The sequence below is a fragment of the Molossus molossus genome, unplaced genomic scaffold, assembly GCF_014108415.1.
Source record: "Molossus molossus isolate mMolMol1 unplaced genomic scaffold, mMolMol1.p scaffold_m16_p_2, whole genome shotgun sequence".
In the NCBI taxonomy this organism is placed as follows: domain Eukaryota; kingdom Metazoa; phylum Chordata; class Mammalia; order Chiroptera; family Molossidae; genus Molossus; species Molossus molossus.
The window spans coordinates 62,555,411-62,572,170 of record NW_023425355.1 but is presented as its reverse complement, the minus strand read 5'-3'; the positions used below and the strand labels follow the sequence as shown (position 1 = coordinate 62,572,170).

Below are 16,760 nucleotides of genomic sequence, written 5' to 3'. Positions count from 1 at the left end.
CAAAAGAAAAAAATGAATTTTAGTTTTATTTCCCTGTGCTAAAAATATTGTGATTTCTGCCCTGGCTGGTTTTTCTCAGTGGTTAGAAGCGTCGGCCTGCAGTCCAGAGAGACCCGAGTTTGGTTCCCGCTAAGGGCATGTACCTTGGTTGCAGTTTGTTCCCGGCCCCAGTTGAGTCGTGTGGGTGGCAACTGCTCTATGTGTCCCTTTCACGTGGATGTTTTTCTCTCTCTTCCTCTCTCTCCCTCCCACTCTATCTGAATAAAACAACGAAAAAATGTCCTCACGTGAAGATTATATATATATATATATATATATATATATATATATATGTGTATATATATATATATATATATATATATATATATATATGGTGATTTCTTTCTCTGAAAACTTCTGTGGCCTTAAGTAATCAGTGTCTATTGAACTACATAAACAAGTAGGAAGGATATGATCAGTTTAAATTTTTAAACTCAGATCATATGAATAGCCCTACCATTTTCCTTCTAAGAAAAATATCTTAAAATGGGGTCTTAGCCTTAGGACATTCAAAGACATTTACCAAATCACTATAAGAAGAAATGATAATAATTTGTATTTATATGGTGCCTTTTATATAATGCTTGCCAATCTCTTTATCAACATTAGCTCATTAATTTTCTTGCCATTAGCTCATTAATTTTCTTGCCATTCCTTTTGGGGAATGGATGTCAGGGTAGTACATCTGTTCATTTAGTAATAGACTAACGTGACTGGGAGATCTGAGAGGAATCTGATAGGTCTAAAAGATCTAGCACATTAGTCAGTTTACTGGAAAGTACATGTGGAAAAAACCAACAGCGTAATCCGTACTTTTTTGGACCTGCTTAGGTCCTTTTAAGTACTTAAAGGAGAAGAGCAGAATTTAATTCTCTGAGATAAAGAAAATTTCTTGATATAATCATTTATTGTATCCTTTGCAGAGTTACTTTGACTCTAAATTTTAGTAAAAAAATAATTTACTTTTTAACTTCTGGGAAGCTTTTTTCTTTCCTCTCCTATCCAGCTAAAGGAGCTATGTGCACACTGCCTGTACCTTGGAGTTGACTCTAAGTATTAGTAATTATTTATTACAATTACCCAGCCTTTTGTAGTAGTTTAAATGATTTTTCTGATAGCATCTCAGAGAAAGAATCGTACACTGTTGTATACAATGTAATAAAAATATCATATTACTGTTTGTTTTAAAATCCACTTATTAATAAAAGTGTTCCTTATTTAAAATTAAGAAATTAAAATTTCTCATTAGAATTGTAGGTGAAAAATACTTTTTAGGAAATATTACTATAGCTTTTTGTTAGCTTGCTTTCCTTTTTATAAATTTATCAGTGATAAACCTATCATTAGGTTATCAGTTTATCACAGTAAGGATTTTCTTTATAGGTACTTTAGAAAAATGAAAGTCAAATTAGAAAATGTCCAACTTATTCTATAGTCCCAGTAATACTTTTGTTAGTTGCTTATGGTCTAGAAAATTTCATAAAGCAAGCCACTCACAATTTTTGATTTTACCTGTCAATAGTTAATTGTACAACAGCTGACATTGATATTTTAGGACATTACATTATTAATGAAATGTGAGGAATATGAATACATTATTAGTAAAACTGGTAAACTCTAAAATATATTGATGGGTTCTCCTTGACATTAGAATTATTAAAATATTTAAAATACAATATAGTTATGCTCATAGGGATATATTATTAACTCATGCACTTAAAAGATGAAAATGTCGCTTCTCAGCCTTAATTTTGAAAAGGTTCTATATAGAGATATGTATAGAGGAAGTAGTATTTAACTTTGCCTTGAGGGTCAGAGGAATAGCTTCAAAGAAGAGGTCCTTCTTGGAACCAACTTCTAAAAAACTAAAAGGATTTGGCCATGGGAGTACATTCAAGGTTGTGGAAACAGCATGTACAAAGGTATAAACAAGCAGAGTGTATTCAGAAACTGCAAGTAGGTTGGTATGGTGGGGTGTAAGTAGGGACATACTGGGAAATGAAATAACTGGTAGTCAAATTACAAAGGGCCCTATCTGATGTATTGAAGTCTTTGATCTTTAGTCTGTGGAAGTGGGAAATCATTGAAAGATTTTAACAGGTCAGTGACATGATCAGATTTATATTTTAGAAATACTGTTCTGTATAACTGGGCAAATATCTACCTCAACTACCAACCATAAGCTGATTAACCCCAAATTTATATGTCTATCTTTTCTCTGTTCCTCATCTTTTTTTTTCTTCCCTTAGATAAATATATCACCATCTGCCCCGGAGATATTTTGTACTACTGCTCTCTTAATTTTTATTTATTTATTTATTTTTTTTAATCCTCACCAGAGGACATTTTTCCATTTTTTGTTCAGGTAGAGTGGGAGGGAGAGAGAGGAACAGAGAGAGAGAGAGAAACATCGATGTGAAAGGGACACATCGAGTGGCTGCCACCCGCACAACCGACCAGGGCTGGGGACAAACTGCAACCGAGGTACGCGCCCTTAGCGGGAACCGAACCCGGGTCTCTCAGGACCGCAGGCCGACGCTCTAACCGCTGAGCAAAACTGGCCAGGGCTGCTCTCTTAATTTTTAAGTGTAACTGGTTATATAAGAAGGGTCCAGCATAGTACCTTGCCCAAAGTACGCATTCAGTGAATAGATGAGCATGGAACTTTTGTACTTCAGTTTGCTTCTATCTCATAGACTCCTATAGTTGGATCCGATTTAGATGGAATGTGAAGAAATGTACCAATGGGGTTGAGTTCTTTTCATCTACCTATTTCTAATGTTAGACTTTATTTGGCTCTCACCCTTGTAGCTTTTATTTATTCCTAAGTTTGAATAGTCAATTGTAAATGTCCTGTGTTTTATTAGTAACTATAGTGTTTGATTTAAGGTAGAACTGTTCTGACAATCTGAAATACAATAAATGCACTAACAGGAGCCTGTTTTAGGTATTTATACTGGTGTTACCTTGTGAAGAGGTGACATAACATTTTATAAGTAATGATGTTTAAGCAGCAGCAGTTAAGTAAAAGCATCATAACATTTGATACTTGTTTTTAAGAAATGTATGATATATTTATTAGAATATGAACTCTCATTTAACTGCCACTGTGCTTGGGCCCTGAGATTCTAGTATAGAATACCATTGCTTTTTGTTGTTATGATAGAGGTTCCAAGGTGACAAAGGACCTGAGAAATATACCACACAATGTATAGTTGAAGGCATTGATTCTGGAGGTAAAATATAGGGAGTTTATAAAAGAGCAAAGGTGAAAATATGCCCATTTTGTTTTACTAAGAACTGTAGAAGAAATTTCTGGCTTTACAGAACTACCTAAAAATTTAGAGACAGAAATGTGGAGTGCAGTTTTTTTTTTTTCTTCTTTTTTTTTTAACCTCACCCAAGGACATTTTTGCATTTATCTTCAGACAAAGCGGGAAGGAGAGAAGGAGGAAGAGAGAGAGAGAGAGAAACATTGATGTGAGAGAGGCACATAGACTGGTTGCCCCCCACACAGCCCCAACCAGTACGTGCCCTTAGCAGGAACTGAACCTGGGACTCTGGTCCACGGGCTGACTCTCTAACCGCTGAGCCAAACCGGCCAGGGTGAGTGCAGTTTATTTTTTTGCCCTTGCTCATTCAGCTGCTTTTGGCTTTGAACCCTGATAGGCATGACCTTCTGTCATTTACACTTAGGTAGGCCTAGTGTCTAAGATTTCAGTACACAGGAAATATGATATGGAACTTTTTAATATCTTTCAGTAAGTCACTTCAAGACTACTGATGCTTTCTGTGCCTTTTGAATTGATGCTCTGAAGCTGAGTATTGGGGAAAATGATATTTGAACTTGGTGCCCAGCATGACTGATGTTTACCACAAAATAAGGAGCAGTGCTGCTCACTGCAAACATTCCATCATTTATTACATAAAGGTAGTAGAGATATATACCTTAGTATTCCAACGTTGAAACTTGGGTGACTTTGTAGTGAGTAGGATCATAATAAAAAAGGTATGGAAAACTAAGGCAGTAAAATTTGTTTAAGTAAATCTAAAGTCTATACCTTTTTTTTGTCCTTTTTAAAATAGAGTTTACTTATTTATTTTTTAAATTAATTTATTTATTTTTGTTACAGTTGTTTCTCCTTTCCCCCCCACTGATTCTCCCCTCCCTCTCCCTCCCTGCCCTTTCCCCAGTTTGTTGTCCATGTTCATTGTTCATGCATACATGCATATAAGTTCTGTGGTTTATTTCTCCCCCACCACCCCCTTTTCTGGGGATTGTCAGTCTGTACCCCACTTCCATGTCTCTGGGACTAAAGTCTATACTTTAAAATGGGTTGGCAAACTGCAGCCCAACACCTGTTTGTATGACCTGCGAGCCAAGAATGATTTAAGGTAATCATAATTTTTCTTGATTGATTTTAGAGAGAGAGGAAGGGAGAGGGAGAGAGAGAGAGAAACATCGATGAAAGACAACATTGATTGGCCACTTCCTGCATGCCCCCCACTAGGGATCGGGTCCACAACCTGGGCATGTGCCCTGACTGGGAATCAAACCAGCGACGTCTTGGTGAATGGGTTGATGCTCAACCAGAGCCACACCAGCTGGGCTCAAGAATGATTTTTATATTTTCAAATGATTGAATGAAAATCAAGAAAAGACTATTTTATGATGTGAAAATAAATACAAAATTTAAATTTTAGTATCTGTAAGTAAGGTTTTATAGGAACACAGCCACACTCATTTATTTATATACTGTCTACTGCTGCTTTTATCCTTATATGGCAGAGGTGAGTAGTTGTGACAGAGACCATGTGGTCTGAAGAGCTGAAAATATTTATTATCTGGCTCTTTACAGAAAAGATGGGCTGACCTCTGTTTTAAAAGAAAGTGAGAATGTGTATGACAGGTTGAAAGAAATAAGATAACCAAGCGTAGATGTAATTGTTAAACAGTCTTTTAAGGAAAGTGTTAAATGTAGGATGGGTAAAGAAAGGGAGAGGCTCTTTAGCATAAATGAGGGGGGTTTGGGGTTGTGTTGGTGATTGTGATGGAAACATGATAGCTGCCTTGTAATATTTGAAGTACTGTCATGCAGAAGAGGGAATCAGCTTGTTTTCTATAACTATAAAAGTTAAACCTAGATTGTTGGAAACTATAAGGTAGCGAATCATAACTTTACATAGGGAACATTTTATCTTGTTGAAAGGTGGAATTGTGAGCCTTTGGAGGTAGATAATGCCCCATCACTGGAAAAATTCAGGTATAGTAGAGAGATTCAAACATCAACTTGAATGGTTTTATAGGCCCTTTCTAAACTGGAGAGGCTATACTTTTATGAACTGTCACTACTGAGAATCTGTATCAAGGGAAGGTTTTCGAGCACCAAAATACACCTTTGATTACATTACTCCTCCAGCTCAAAAAATTCTCAATGAGATCCTTTTGTCAAAAGAATTAAGTAAAATTTCTTAGTTCTTTGTTCTTAGTTACTAGATTTTTTTACACTTTGATCCAAACTTAGCCTTATCCATCACTGTTACACTGCACAGCATTTCCCTAATTAGTTTCTACCAAACATTGTTCTAGGATTTGCAAATAGATGATATACAGAACAAGGGCTCTATGTTCAAATAGGTTTGGGAAATTCTGATTCTGAATCTTGCCCTGGACACTTCCAATTTACATTAGGATATGAAATGCTCTGAGAAGTGCTGCCATGAAGAAATTTGTTTAACCTTTTTAAAATCCAGCATTTCTTTTTTTTTCTTGTTATACATATGCAAGGGTTTATTTAAGGCAGTAACTTCTTTTTAATAATTAAAAAATTTTTTCTTTTTCTTTAAATTATTTTTATTAATTTGTATTTGTTGCAGATGTTTCTCCTTTTTTCCCTCATTGACACCCTCCTCCCCATCCCCCCTGCCCCATCCTCAGCTTTGTTGTCTATGTCCATTGTTCATGCATACATGCATATAAGTTCTGTAGTTTATCTCTTCCCCCTCAACACCCCTTCTCCTAAGGTTTGTCAGTCTGTACCCTACCTCTATGTCTCAGTGTCAATTTTGTTCATCAGTTTGTTTAGTTCATTATATTCCACAAATAAGTGAGATCATGTGATATTTGTCTTTCTCTGCTTGGCTTGTTTCGCATGGCATAATAACTCTCCAGGTCCTTCCATGTCATCTCAAAGGATAAGAGGTCTTTCTTACAGATGCACAATATTCCATTATGTACATGTACCACACTTTTTTATCCACTTATCTACTGATGGACACTTGGGCTGTTTCCAGATCTTAGCTATTGTAAATAGTGCTTCTATGAACATAGAAGTACATATGTTCTTTCTGATTGGTGTTTCAGGCTTCTTAGGGTATATTCCTAGAAGTGGGATCACTGGGTCAAATGGCAGTTCAATTTTTAACTTTTTGAGGTAACACCATAGTGTTTTCCATAGTGGCTGCACCAGTCAGCATTCCCACCAGCAGTGTACTAGAGTCCTCTTTTCTTCACACCCTCACCAACACTTGTTTGATGATTTGGTGATGGTGGCCATTCTGACAGGTGTGAAGTCATACCTCATAGTTGTTTTAATTTGTATCTCTCTGATAATTAGTGATGTTGAGCATTTCTTCATATGTCTCTTGGCCAGTTGTATGTCCTGTTTGGAGAGGTGTCTATTTAGATCCTCTGCTCATTCTTTAATTGGGTTCTTTGTCTTCCTTTTGTTGAGTTGTATGAGTACTCTATATATTTTGGAAATTAATCCCTTATCTGATGCATCATTGGCATTTGTGGTCTCCCATATAGTGGATTCCCTTTCCATTTTGATATTTGTTTCTTTTGCTGTGCAGAAGCTTTTTAGTTTGATGTAGTCCCATGTGATCAGTTTTTCCTTTGTTTCTGTTGCCTTAGGTGTTGTATCAGTGAAAATTCTGCTGCATATGATGTCTGAGATTTTTTTGCCTACATTTTCTTCTAGAATTTTTATGGATTCATGAGTTACATTTAAGTTTTTTATCCATTTTGAGTTTATTCTTGTTATAGTGTAAGTTGGTCATCTAGCTTAATTTTTTTGCAGGTAGCTGTCCAATTTTCCCAACACCATTTCTTGAAGAGACTGTCTTGACTCCACTGTATGCTCTTGCCACCTTTGTCAAATATTAATTGAGCATATTGTCTTGGGTCAATTTCTGGGCTCTCTATTCTGTTCCATTGATCTATTTGTCTGTTCTTGTGCCAGTACCAGGGTGTTTTGATTACAGCGGCTTTGTATTATAACCTGATATCTGGTAATGTGATCCCTCCTACTTTGTTCTTCCTTTTTAAGATTGCTGTGGCTATTCGGGGTCTCTTTTGGTTTCATATACACTTTTGGAGTGTTTGTTCTTGTTCTGTGAAATATGTAGTTGGTATTTTGGTGGGGATTGAATTGAATCTGTAGATTGCTTTGGGTAGTATGGGCATTTTAATGATGTTAATTCTTCCAATTCATGAACAAGGTGTGTGCTTCCACTTTTTTATATCTTCCTTTATTTCTTTTTTCAATGACCTGTAGTTTTCTGTGAAGAGGTCCTTTACTTCTTTGGTTAAGGTTATTCCTAGGTATCTTAATTTTTTTGCTGTGATGGTAAATGGGATTTTTTTTTAGTTTCTCTTTCTGTGATTTCATCATTGATGTATAAGAATGCCGTGGATTTCTTGACGTTAATTTTGTATCCTGCTACTTTGCCAAATTCATTTATTAAATCTAGTAGATTTTTGATGGAGTCTTTAGGGTTTTATATGTACAATGTCATGTCATCTGCAAATGACAGTTTCACTTCCTCCTTTCCAACTTGGATCCCTTTTATTTTTTCTTCATGTCTAATTGCTGTGGCTAAGACTTCCAGTACTATGTTGAATAAGAATGGTGAAAGTGGGCATCCCTGTCTTGTTCACGTTCTTAAGGGGAATGCTTTTAGTTTTTGCCCATATAGTATGATGTTGGCTGTAGGTTTTTCATATATCGCTTTTATTATGTTGAGATATGATCCCTCTATACCCACATGTACACATGCATGAACACAAAATACTTTCTTCTTTTGCGACAGCTATTCACATTGCAGAACAGTTTTCCATTTGTCATTTTTCTGTTGTATTCATTGGTTTAGCATCTCCTCTCTTTCTTTTGTGTGCTATTTTTCTCCTTCCATCTTCATTCGTAAATCCAGCATGGGGAAATAATGAGAGAAAGGGAGAATTAGATTATAGAATTGTAGAAACAGTTGGAAACCACATGAACCACTCCCTGTAACACCAGGAAAATAGGAAGATAAAGAGTTATAAAATTTAGGAGAATATACAAATGAAAGGAAAAATTATATAAGGTTAAAGTGATTTTGACATTATGAAATTTCTTACAGTCATTTTATAGTCAATTATTTAAAAAGTACAATACTGTTTTATTGGAAATCTGGCCTTTCTCCTTGTAATTTCTGGTTTTAGCTAGTGTTCTGTTTATGATACCATCTGTTTAGTTGGGCAGTCTTTAAGAATGTGAATAAAAAGTGAGGTTGGGAATTGGCCAGTGTGGCTCAGTTGGTTGGGCTTCACCCTGTGCATTGTGCAAGGGAAAGCTGCCAATTTGATTCATGGCCAGGGCATGTTCATGGGATGCAGGCTTGATCTCCAGTAAGGGGCATGTTGGAGGCAACTGATTGATGTTTAACTCTCACATCAATGTCCCTCCCACCCCCCAAAATTAAGAGTGTGGGGTTGGTATCTCTAGAGAAAGTGACAATACCTATGCTAGGAAAGCAACATTCATACTGTCACATTCCTTGATTTTCTCTAGTGAGCTAGATTATTTTTCTGTGGCTGTAGTACTTAGTTACAAGTTAAAAGGAATGAATATAAGAACTTATTATATAGTCTATTTATAATCATATTGAGATATTCTATTTCTCTGCATGAGACTGTCTCAGAAGTATTAGTTTTTTTTTCCTGAATCATACATATGACCTATGAATATGTATCTAAAGATATCTGCAGTCACAGACAACAAATTGAGTATAATAATAGCCAGATGGTAAAGCTTAATGATTTAAGAATTAGCTTCAAATAAAGACTTCATCTAGTTTCTCTAGAAACCAACAATCAAATTTCATTATGGTCAACTTAGCTGTTTTTTATAATAGATAAATTGAATAACATGCTGTTTAATTTGTTATTGAATGAAGCTATGAAGAGTATTTGGTCTGAATATGAAATATACCAGTATTACTTTGTAAGTAAGGAAATTTTGTGTTAATTTTCCTAAATTATTTAAACTTGGGTCATTGAATATGTACAAGAGACCTGAATGTACCAATGTTTTATAAGATTTTATTTTTTATTTAATTAATTTTTGTTACAGATGTTTCTCCTGTTCTCCCCATTGACACCCTCTTCCTGTTCTTCCTCTGCCCCCACAGCATTGTTGCCCATGTCCCCAGGTTATGCTTATACAAATAAGTTGTTTGGTTTATCTCTTCCCTTCCCCTAGCACTCCTCCTCTGAGGATTGTGAGTCTGAACCCTACATCTATATCTTTGGGTTTATTGTGTTCATCAACTTATTTTGTTCATTATATTCCACAAATAAGTGAGATCATGTGATACTTGTCTGTCTCTGACTGGCTTATTTCGCTTAGCATAATACTCTCCAGGTCCCTCCATGTCGTCTCAAAGGATAAGAGATATTTCTTTCTTACAGCTGTATAGTATTCCATGATGCCTATGTACCACATCATTTTTATTCACTAATCTATTGATAGACACTTGGGCTGTTTCCAGATATTAGCAATTGTAAATAGTCCTGCTATGAACATAGGGGTGCATATACTCATTTTGATTGGTGTTTCAGGCTTCTTAGGGTATATTCCTAGAAGTGGGATCACTGGATCAAATGGCAGTTCAATTTTTAACTTTTTTAGGAAACACTATATTGTTTTCCATAGTGGCTGCACCAGTCTGCATTCCCACCAGCAGTGCACTAGAGTCCCCTTTTCTCCATACCCTCGCCAACACTTGTTGTTTGGTGATTTGTTGATGGCAGCCATTCAGAAAGGTGTGAGGCAATACCTCATTGTTGTTTTAATTTCATCTTTCTGATGATTAGTGATGTTGAGCAGTTTTTCATCTGTCTCTTGGCCATTTGTATGTACTTTTTGGAGAGGTGTCTATTTAGGTCCTCTGCCCATTTTTTTAAAAAAATTTTACTCATTTTTTCCAATTTTCTTTAATTTATGTTTGTTACAGATGTTTCTCCTTTTTCCCCCCAGAAACCTTCCTCCCCATCCTGCCCCCCAACCCCCTAGCATTGTTGTGTATTTCCATTGGTTATGCATACATGCGTATAAGTTCTTTGGTTCATCTCATCCATCACCCCCACCGCCCTACTCTGAGTTTTGTCAGTCTGAACCATACTCCTTTCTATGTCTCTGGGACTATTTTGTTAATTAGCCCACCATTGTTCATTATAGTCCTCAAATAAATGAGATCATGTGGTATGTGTCTTTCCCTGATTGACTTATTTCGCTTAGCATAATACTCTCGAGGTCCCTCCATGTTGTCTCAAAGGATAAGAGATTTTTCTTTCTTACAGCTGCATAGTATTCCATTGTATATATGTACCACAGCTTTTTTATCCACTCACTTATTTGTGGACACTTGGGCTGTTTCCAGATTTTAGTGATTGTAAATAGTGTTGCTATGAACATAAGGGTACATATATTCTTTCTGATTGGTGTTTTAGGCTTCTTAGGATATATTCTTAAAAGTGGGATCACTGGGTCAAATGGCAATTCAATTTTTAATTTTTTGAGGAAATAACATAACAGTTTTCCATAGTGGCTGTACCGGTCTGCATTCTGACCAGCAGTGTACTAGAGTTCCCTTTTCTCCAAACCCTCACCAACACTTGTTGTTTGATGATTTGTCGATGGTGGCCATTCTGACAGGTGTGAGGTGATACTTCATTGTTGTTTTAATTTGAATCTCTGATGATTAGCGATGTTGACCATTTCTTTATATGTCTCTTGGCCATTTGTATGTCCTGTTTGGAAAGGTGTCTTTTTAGGTACTCTGCCCATTTTTTAAATTGAGTCCTTTGTCTTCCTTTTGTTGAGTTGTATGAGCACTCTATATATTTTGGAAATTAACTGTTATGTGATGTATGCTCTCCCATACAGTGGGTTCTCTTTCCATTTTGATATTTGTTTATTTTGCTGTGCAGAAGCTTTTTAGTTTGATGTTATTCCATGTATTCATTTTTTCCTTTGTTTCTGTTGCCTTAGGTGATGTATCAGTGAAAATTGTGCTATGTATGATGTGCGAAATTTTGTTGCCTAAATTTTCTTCTGGGATTTTTATGGATTCACGAGTCACATTTAAGTCTTTTATGTATTTTGAGTTTATTCTTGTGTATGGTGTAAGTTGGTGGTCTAGTTTATTTTTTTATGCATGTAGCTGTCCAGTTTTCCCAACACCATTTAAAGAGGCTGTCTTTATTACATTGTATGATCTTGCAGTCTTTGTTAAATATTAATTAAGCAAAATGTCTTCGTTCAATTTCTGGGTTCTCTGTTCTGTTCCATTGGTCTATATGCCTGTTCTTGTGCCAGTACTAGGCTGATTTGACTACAGTGGCTTTGTATTATAACCTGATATCTGGTATTGTGATCCCTCCTACTTTGTTCTTCCTTTTCAAGATTGCTGTGGCTATTCGGGGTCTTTTTTGGTTTTATATAAACTTTTGGAGTGTTTGTTCTACTTCTGTGAAATATGTCATTGGTATTTTAATGGGGATTACATTTAATCTATAGATAGCTTTGGGTAGTATGGACATTTTAATGATGTTGATTCTTTCAATCCATGAACAAGTATGTGCTTCCACTTTTTTTGTATTTTTCTATTTTTTTTTTTAATGTTGTGTAGTTTTCTGTGATCAGGTCCTTCTTTGATTAAGTTTATTCCTAGGTATCTTAATTTTTTTGTTGCAATGGTAAATGGGATTGCTTTTTAGTTTCTCTTTCTGTGTGTATATTGGTGTACACAAATTCCAATGATTTCTGGATGTTAATTTTGTATCCTGCTACTTTCTGAATTTGGTTATGAAATGTAGTCGTTTTATGATGGAGTCTTTAGGGTTTTCTGTGTATAATATCATGTGATCTGTGAATAATGACAGTTTTACTTCTTTCTTTCCAATTTGGATACCTTTTATTTTTTCTCCTTTTCTGATTGCTGTGGCTAAGACTTCCAGTACTATGTTCAATAAGAACGCTGAAAGTGGACATCTCTGTCTTGTTCCTGTTCTTAAGGGAAATGCTTTTACTTTTTGCTCATTGAGTATGATGTCGGCTGTAGGCTTGTCATAAATGGCCTTTATTATCTTGAGATGTGTTCCTTCTATTCTCACCTTTCTGAGAGTTTTTATAAAAAATTAATGCTGGATTTTGTCAAATGCTTTTTGAGTGTCTATTAATATGATCACATGATTTTTATCTTTCATTTTTTTATGTGGTGTATCACATTTTTTGATTCACAAATATTGTTCCAGCCTTGCATTCCTGGGATAAATCCACTTGGTCGTTGTGTGTAATTTTAAAAAATATATTGCTAGATTCTATTTGCTAAGATTTTGTTGAGGATTTTGGCATCTATATTCATCAAGGATATTGACCTGTAGTTTTCTTTCTTTGTAGTGTCTTTCTCTGGTTTTGGAATTAGGATTATGCTGACCTCATAAAAAGAGCTTGAATTTTTGGAATAGTTTTAGGAGAATAGGTGATAGTTCTTCTTTGACTCTTTGGTAAAACTCCCCTGTGTAGCTGTCTAGACCAGGGATAAACTGAAACTGAGGTGTGTTCCCTTAGCAGGAACCGAACCCGGGACTCTCTGGTTCGTGAGCCAATGCTCGAACCACTGAGCCCAACATGCCAGGGCTCCTTTAAGAGTCTTTCATGTCTTTAATATTTTCCATTTTTATTATGATATGTCTAGCTGTGGATCTTTTGGGGTTCATCTTGCTTGGGACTCTCTGTGTTTCCTGGTCTTGTGTGGACTTTTTCCTTCACCAGTTTAGGGAAGTTTTCTGTCTTTATTTCTTCAAACAGGTTCTCTATTTTTTTCTCAGATTCTTCTTCTTCTGGTACCCCTATGATGCAAACGTTGTTCTTTTTCATGGTGTCCCAAAACTTCCTTAGACCCTCCTTCTGCTTTTATATATATATATATATATATATATATATATATATATATATATATATATATTTAATTTGCTGCTGTATTCGGGTGTTTTTTCCTACCTTATCTTGTAAGTCGCTGATTCAGTCTTCAGCTTCTAATCTACTATTGAATCCATCTAAGGTATTTTTCATATCAGCTATGTCATTCTTTATTTCCATTTGATTTTTATTCATAGCTTTTATATTTTTTTAAGCTGATGTAGTACCCACTGAGCTCTCTATAATTCTTATTAAGTTGCTTGTAGTTCTCACTAAATTGTTTGAGCATCCTTAAAATAATTTCTTTGAATTCTTTATCTGACAAATTGCTTCCATTTCATGTAGTTGCTTTTCTGTTAATTCCTCCTTTTCTTTTATTTGGGTGTTTTTTCTTTGTCTCACCATTTTAGCAGTCTGGTAGTGTCACGCCCTATGAGGGATGTTGGGATTTGTAGGCAAGTCGGTGTGTATCAAGTAAGGCTGTTGTGCTTCCCAGACTGTTTTGGTAAGTGGTACCTCTTGCCTGCTGTGGGTCCTGGAGGATTGACAACTGGCAGCTGGTATTGGTCTGTCATGGTAGGTGCTGCTGGGGTGTTTGGGACCAGCTGGTGTGCTGCTGGGGTACTCTGCTGCCTGGTGTGGCTCAGCTCTTGATCAGTCACTGCTGATGCTGCTGGGGGTGAGTGTCAGCTCCTAGCTTGTGCTTCTACTGCTGTTGCTGTTGCCAGGGGATGCTCTCAACTTCCAATCTGCTGCTGCTGTTGGGTCTGAGGGTGCTCAGCTTCTGGGACTTTGCTGATGCTGGAGGAGGGGCTCCACTCCACATCCACTGCTGCAGTTATCAGGGGCAGGTCTTAGCTGCCCAAGCCTTGCTGCTGCTTGGGCTGGGGCACCACTTCTGATCAGCCTCTGCTGATGCTGCTCAGGATGGTTCTCAGCTGCTGAACTGCACTGCTACTGCCTGGGGATGGGTGTCCGCTCCTGAGCCTCTGCTTTTGGGGGTGTTTCTCGGCTCCCAAGCCTCAGCTGCTGTTGAGGGTGGGACTCCACTCCTGCCCAGTCACTGCTGCTGAGGGTGAAGATGCTGGACTCCCATGCTGGCACTACCGCTGCTGGGGGTCATGCTCGGCTCTGATCAGGACGCTGCTGTTGAGGGTGTTGTTCTACTCCCAAGCTGGTGCTACTGCTACCACTGTGGGGGATGGTGCTCAGCTCCCAGCCAGTTGCTGCTTCCATCAATAGGTACCTTGACAGCACCACTATTGTGTGCTGGTTCGTGTTGACACAGCAGGGTCCACTGGTCCGATGGCGCAAGGTGCACTGGTGGATTCAGGTCACTTGGCCCTAGCCGCTCCTTGCTGCCTCCTCCAAGAGAAGACCAGTGGATCTTCCAAAATGGTCAGACCTTCCAGCCATGCAGGGAGAAGCACCCTGACAAGCTTCTTACTGTGGTAGCTGGGTACTCCCTAGTCCACAGCACCGGAACCCTCTGCCCCACGTTTCTGCACTGCTTGAGGTTGCTCATCCACGCTCACACCCTCTCTCACGTTTGCTCACACTCTCACACACTCACCATCACCCCGGTCCTGCCCGCTGCTATCTTTTTTGATATATAAGTTTATTTTAAATAGTTAAACAGTAACTTGTTAATGAGGAATTTTTTTCTGGCTAGACTATCACTGTTTTTCTGCCTCATTTTGGGCTTGAATTTTAGAGAGGAGAAACTGCTTATATAGTTGATAATATTTTTGTATGTAACATTTTCTATGTTGTATGTCATTTTTCTGGCTTTTATTTGGACAGAAAAAACTGTCTTTAAAAAATATTTTCCACTTCTTAAAAATGTTACAGATTGCCCAGTACCTAGAAGTTAATTGCAGAAAATTTGGAAAATATAGGCTTGTATAAAGAAGAAAATATGTTACCATTGGTCCTACTCCCAGAGATACCTGCTGTTAACCACTAGTAACACTGTAGTTAATATTCTCTCAGCTATTTCTCTGTATATGTGTCTATAATAAGACATGCTTGTGTATTTCCAAATTACCAAAAATTTAGTCCCTAGTATTTTCCTTCTAAAAATAACACTGCTATAAACATTGTTTTGTAAATCTTTGTATATATTTCTTATTTCCTTATATTAAGTTTCTGGGAGTGGAATTGTTGGTTCAAAAGGTATGAAATTTTTAAGATGCTTTATTGATATTCCCAAACTGTTTTCTAGAAAGGTAATGTGTTAGTCTTCATGTGGTTTAAACAGAAATTTCTCACAGTTTTGGAGGCTGGAAGTTGAAGATCAAGGTTCTAGCAGGGTTGGTTTCTGCTGAGACCTTTCTCCCTGGCCTGTAGATGGCACCTTCTCCTTGTGTTCTCACATGGTCCTTTCTCTGTTGGAGTAGAGAGAGAGATATCTCGGGGTATCCCTTCTTCTTCTTTTTTTAAATCCTCACCTGAGGACATTTTTGCATTTATCTTCAGATAGAGTGGGAGGGAGAAAGGGAGAAAAAGAAACAGCAATGTGAGAGAGACACATGGATTGGTTGCCACCCACACAACCCCAACAGGGGTTGGGGACAAAGTGCAACCGAAGTACGTGCCCTTAGTGGGAACCAAACCCGGGGGTCTCTGTCTGTGGGCCGATGCTCTAACCGCTGAGCAAAAACCGGCCAGGGCTCCTTCAAGTCATGTGGTATTAAAGCTCCACATTTATGACCTCATGTAACCTTAATTACCTCCTACAGGCCCTACCTCCAGTCACACTGAGGGGGTGTTAAGTTCAACATATGAATTTTGAGCGTTCACAATTCAGTGAATTATAGTTCTCATTTTACCATCTTACTGCTGACACTGGATACATGCATCACACACATGCAAACAGATGTCATTGCTAATTTGATAAAGATGATATTGTTTTAGTTTGCATTTCTTTGATCATTAGTTTGAGTGAAACATTTAAAAATATTTGGACATTTTAATCTTTAAGAGTTTTCTATTGTTGCATTTGGACCATTGTTTTTGTTAGGATTTTAATTGTCCATAAACATACATTTTTATTTGATCAGATATTTTTTATTATACAAAAAAAAAAAAAAAGAAAAAGAAAATTGAACGCTCTGAGGAGCCCTGTACTATAGCAATCTGTTTCACTTTTGTAAACTGAGTACTTCTAAAACTTATTGTGGCAATAAGGTATTCCCTTATTTTTTTTGTTTATGTGATTTTAACTTTTTTGTGAGAAATGTTTATAAATTCACAGAAAGTTGTAAAGAAATGTGTGCAGGGAGGTCCCATGGACCCTTCACCCAGTCCTCCCTGGTGGTAACATATTACATAACTATAGTATAATGTCATGACCAGAGAATTGACTTTAGTACAATCCACAGAGCTTGTTCAGATTTCATTGGTTATACATGCACTTGTGTATATAAGTCCATGCATGTGAATGTAGATCAGTACAATTTTTATCACATG

At 37.0% G+C, this 16,760-nt stretch overlaps 1 protein-coding gene across 5 annotated transcripts in view; it reads left to right on the top strand.

Moving 5' to 3' along the window:
- The window catches only part of SMARCA1 (SWI/SNF related, matrix associated, actin dependent regulator of chromatin, subfamily a, member 1), a 118,020-nt gene that overhangs the window by 98,726 nt on the left and 2,534 nt on the right, over positions 1–16,760 (top strand). The gene's annotated exons all lie outside the window — the stretch shown is intronic.